The following is a 6,000-nucleotide window of genomic DNA, read 5'->3' as shown; positions in this document are numbered from 1 at the left end:
AACCTACCCCTAAACCTAACCCTACCCCATGTAGTTACTGAGAGGTATATTTGCAGACGGTCCCTAAAGCAAGCCTAGGACAAGTACACGGTACACGGACAAGATTTGGAAGCATAAGCGCCAAACCAAATGAACGTGTGTGCATTAGTACAGTGCAGCAGTTAACGTTAGGGAGAAAGGGGAATTTTTAACCTCCTGCCTACTCACCGTTGTAGAGAATATTCTAAAGCACGTGATTTTATTATTATTTTTTACTTATTTGTTTCAGCTCAAGGCAGCAGCGGAGCTGAAATAAATAGTAAGTAGTCGGGTAAATTAATGTTTGGTAGCTTGAAGCGCCAAAATCATAATGCACAAACACCTGCTGCAGGACTCCTTAGAGTCTACATTTAAAAACAGTACACAAACAAGAGTTGGAAGCATAAGCTCCAAATCAAATGAACGTGTCTGCATTAGTTCAGCTAAGCAGATAACAGAGAGAAAGGTTAAAAACGCCTGCTCATTGTTATAAACACATGAGCTCTTCCACTTATTTGTTTCAGCTCAATGCAGCAGCGGAGCTGAAATAAATAGTAATTAGTCGGGCAAACTAATGCTTGGTAGCTCTAAACGGCAAGTTCGTAGTGCACGACTAACGTCCTCAAATCAGTGCCATATTATATATATATATATTAGTGCTGTCAATCGATTAAAAAAAAAAACTAATTAATCACACAATTTTTTTTAATTAATTAAAAGACTGAAACTTTTTGGATATGTAAATGTAAAATGTAAATAATTAATGTAAACTCAAGACAAAGAAACTATTTAAATTCAAAATATGATTGTTTATTGGAATTTTTGTTTAACTTGTAACAAAGATTTTCTCATGTAAACAACATACCTGCAATAAACCATCAATATCCTCCAAATTAACTGTTGGCTTGAAAGCCATATTTATTACAGAAATAAAAACACAGGCATGTAAGTACCATTTGAATTTCAAAACAATCAATGCCAATAAAAAACAAGAATGATTTCCATGTTGAATTCTAAGTGGACTGCAAAAAAATTCCAAATTATAGTCATTGCCAGTGCTTTAAGTGGGCCGGTACGCACCTGTACTCAGTACCGCCACTTCCAAATATAGCTCTTGAGCGTACCGCCACCTCTCCGTGCGCCCAGAACGTGCTTGTACCTTACTGGTACGCTCATTTGGACATCTGTTTTAATAGAGGTTTTAATCGTTTACCTGCACTGCCGATTTTCAGAGCGCCCTTCACAATGCAAGCTTCCTAATTCATCCCACCCAGAGCAGAAACTACATTACCCATTCACCCTTAAGTTATACAAGTGAATAGCGCATGTGTCGCTTTTCCCACTGTTAAGTGTCAACAACTCAACGTGGCCGGAGAAAGTGTGTGAAACTCGTTATGAGTGTACACCACACTCGGTTCGGTTAAAAATCAAGTACAGTTAACAACAACACTTAATATGTTTTCTTGGCTTCAGACTCTGAATACTGCAAGAACAAGACCAGAATCAGATGATTCGCTGACTGACACCTCACCCAATATGAATCCCATCATTGCTGGTCAGACTCAAGCTAATGAAGCCGGCAGCCATATCACCCTGGAGCCCAAGACCGGTTGCCCACTGAAGCTAAGCAGGGCTGAGCCTGGTCAGTACCTGGATGGGAGACCTCCTGAGAAAACTAGGTTGCTGCTGGAAGAGGTGCTAGTGAGGCCAGCAGTGGGTGCTCACCCTGTGGTCTGTGTGGGTCCTAGCGCCCCAGTGTAGTGATGGGGACACTATACTGTCAACAAGCACCGTCCTTCGGATGAGATGTTAAACCGAGGTCCTGACTCTCTGTGGTCATTAAAAATCCCAGGATGTCTTTCGAAAAGAGTAGAGGTGTGACCTCGGCATCCTGGCCCAATTCGCCCATTGGCCTCTGACCATCATGGCCTCCTAACAATCCCCATATCTACTGATTAGCTTCATCATTCTGTCTCCTCTCCACCAGTAAGCTGGTGTGTGGTGGGCGTTCTGGCGCACTATGGCTGCCGTCGCATCATCCAGGTGGATGCTACACACTGGTGGTGGATGAGGAGACACCCCCTGACTATGTAAGCGCTTTGAGTGTCTAGAAAAGCGCTATATAAATGTAAGGAATTATTATTATTATTATTATTATTATTATTATTATGAAGTAATGCAGCTCTTTCAGGAAGGGTGACCAGACGTCCCGAAAAATTCGGGACAGTCCCGAAATCTAAACTGTTGTACCGACTCCGGAATCTGGCCCTAATTGTCCCGGAAGTTATACTAAAGCAAAATCTTGAGTATTTATTGTCTGATAAACATTAAAAACTGTCCGCGGAGGTTGAGTCGTCCTGCAGCCCCTGCTGGCTGCTCATTGGATGCAGCATCTTTTTTCTAAGTTCTAAAAAAATACCGTAGACGGCAAGGCACAAATTGAGATATTTATTTATCTAATCAATCTATAGCCTATGCACAAAGACAATATGATCTTTTTGTCCCCTTTTTGTTTTAAAGCTTGATGAAGAGAGAGAGCGCAAGTTGCTGCAGCTGCGAGGAGGACAGTGATGCACGCGTACAGGAGTGATTGACAGTTCGCGGCACTGTGTACAAAAAATACTCCGCTACATAATTATTTCGTTATTTTCGTTTAAGCTTATTAACGTTAGCGTTACAGAAAGGTCTGATTTACGCACTGTTACAACAGTCATTGTTTTTTTTTTGTTATTTTAAACAATGACATTTGAGTTCATGATTTTAATGTTGCTGTTTCTTGTGGCAGACTGAATGAAGAGTAATGTTTCTTGTGGCAGACTGAAGAGTAATCCGGCAGAGTTTTATACTGAAACTTTCTGTCTAAAAGTCCTTCCTTGGTCTTATCCATATTTCTTTGCACGTTGAACACACATAGGCCACAACCGGAAATAAAAAAAACTGCAACCGCGTTAATTGCGTTATTTTTTTTAACGCGTTAAATATTTCAAATTAATCGAATGCGTTAACGCGCTAATTTTGACAGCACTAATATATATATATATATTACTTTTATACATTTGAGAAAACACTTTATCCAGGTTGTTACGAACCTCACTGTTAGTCTAGGGGTTAAATGACTTCGTAACAAAATATAAATAAATAAAAAGTCTGACGGTCACATCAATCCCCTGATCCAGAAAAGCACAGACACTAAATTAAGCAAATAACTTAATTTATTAATAACAAGAGGAAGCAAATCTTCAGGAGAGGGCCAGGCCAACATAACAAACAAAAAACCCTCTAGCTAAACACAGAAACTCTAAATAACCTTAACTAAAAAGAAAGAAAATAAATGACAGAGTCTTACCTATCTCCCTGTCTACCATAAACAATATTATATATTCAAAACAAATGGCACCCTCTCCCTACCGCTTCCTAACAAAGACAAACAAAGGTATTTACATAAATTAGAAAATAACACAAAAGAATCATAAACACACCCACCATAACGTTCACACACTCTCTCCTAGTTTGTAATTGACAAGTTCATTCACAAAGTTAAGAGGTAATAAAGACCACACTTGGTCCCACTGAGATACACAAAATAACACCAATCTGGATCAGGAAAAAGAGTGAGCGCATAGCCGTCAGTCCTCCAGCATTATTTCTTTGCCATCTTATACACCTTGGATCTCTGTAGCATTCACTCAGTACTGATGAATGATGGACATCAGCTGGAATCCAATTAGCGATCTATAGTGGAGAGAGAGACAGAAAGAGCAAGAGAAGAAAACATGCAATGCCGAACTTGCCCAGTAGGTGAAGTCACTCTCCCAAGAGCGCACAATCCCCAAATACGTCCACAGGACGTAACACAGGTGTAACGAACCACTGGACGCACCACAGGATCAGCCCAAATAAAGACAGACACCAACAAGCTCCTTTTGCTTTTGTGTGTTTACTGCAAGCATAAAATGGGACAGTGTTACAATCACTTGTTCTGGATCAACAATCTCTCTTCAGAGTGCTTCCCGCAAACTGAAGAGTGAAACACGTGAGGAATGTACCACTGGTTAAAGAGGGGGGTTATACCAAATCAGTAATACAAGAGAACACAACACATCTTTATCGTTAAACTTATACAGTACAGGGCAGTAGTGCAATTATAATGTTCAAGAAGCACAAAAACGAAATGCTGGATAAAACAATTACAATTTCCATCCTGAGTGAATTTAATATTCCAACCTTCCCTACTTTAATGAGATGTGGATCATCTCTCATTATCAAGCTCAATCTCTCCCTGCAACTGATTGGAAAGCAGAAGTTTGATGAATTATACATTTTTCACACTATTACATTCACCCTTCCCAATTTCATCAAACTTTATGGGACAAGAGAAAAAGTTATGAAAGGGGACACATTTTTCCTTAAAACATGACCGTAAAACCATGACGTGAAGTCGTCTGTGAAGACTGCAGATTAATCTACCAGGTAGATAAATGCCCATATACATATATCCACAGATCAGTTAAATATTTTTTCCCCTTTTTTTTCTCTTTTTCTTTTTTTTTTTCTCTAAAGATCATATCACATTTTAGTTTTCAACAAAGGTAGAGAGCATCTGCATCAAAGCAGTAAGAGTCTCTTTCTGACCAGGTTCAGCAATCAATATACTCATGGACTCAATTAATCTCCTGACTGGCTTTACCATTCTACCAGACCGTGTATGCAAGGTACCACCCTCCAATCCTACAATGATATCTTTCTCTCTAGTGTCCATCTCTGCAACACTTCCAGGACTATCCAGACTAGAGTAATGGCTTAAACGGGCATGCGTGCCACTGATACTGCTTAGAGCACAGTCTGATGCGGTTGTGTCGCCCAAAGTATCTTCCGCCTGATTGTTTTCACTCCATTGTTCACTTGGGTCTCCCCTGTCAGATTTATTCCCAGGGTGTTCGAAGAAAACATTAGGTGGATCTTGATTATGTACCGGATCCTGTGTGGGTTCGCTTTGTACATCAACTCCCGAGATTCATAGGATTGGATCTCAGGGCCCTCAGTTTGAAACACCCAAGCAGCTGTCCTTTGGTCATCATAGTCTTCATCAGCATACACCGGTGTTCCTTCCTTCTCCGTCCATTTCATATCTAATCCGTCATTTGACAAGGTTGAAAGAACAGTTGATTCTGCATCACTTTGGCTGATCGGAAGGAACTGAACAGGCAGTATGAAGTTCCTATGAACTACTTTGTTCTTCTTTGTGACAGGATCCTCAACTCTGTAAACATGCACATTAGGATATTTCCATGTGATTACATAGACAGTTGAATCCCACAGGTCTGCCAACTTCCCTCATGCCCGTCCCCTACGATTGGCCAACAGAACCTTGTCTCCAATCTCCAAGGCAACGCCTTTGACTCGCTTGTTGTACTGTTCAGCTTGCTTCTTCTGAGCCTGTGTTGTGTTGCTTTGAGCGATCCTGATGGCTTCCTTTAGGTCTTTCTCGAATGAATGGACGTAGTCATTATAATCCAATACTTCATTGTCTCTCAGCACACTCCCAAACATGATATCCACTGGTAGTCTCGGAACTCTGCCGAACATGAAGTGGAAGGGGGGAAAGCCAGTAGTCTCATGTATTGTGCAGTTGTATGCAAAAGTTAAAGTTTGTATCATCTGGGGCCAATTCACTTTTGCTCTAGCAGGGAGAGAACGAATCATGTTGCCGAGTGTTCTGTTAAACCTTTCTGTTTGGCCGTTCCCCATAGGGTGATAGGGGGTGGTGTGAGATTTCCTTACTCCTGATACTTCCAGCAGCTCAGCTATAAGTCTGCTCTCAAAATTTGCTCCTTGGTCGGAGTGGATCCTATGAGGAAAACCATACACGCAGAAGAATTGGTTCCAAAGTTTTTGGGCCACCACTTTTGCCGTCTGATTAGGGCAAGGGAACGCATGTGCCAATTTGGTAAAATGATCTGTGAGAACGAGTACATCCACATT

Source organism: Carassius auratus, unplaced genomic scaffold, assembly GCF_003368295.1.
Source record: "Carassius auratus strain Wakin unplaced genomic scaffold, ASM336829v1 scaf_tig00000441, whole genome shotgun sequence".
Lineage (NCBI taxonomy): Eukaryota > Metazoa > Chordata > Actinopteri > Cypriniformes > Cyprinidae > Carassius > Carassius auratus.
The sequence above is the reverse complement of the archived record's forward strand: the minus strand, read 5'-3'. Positions refer to the sequence as shown.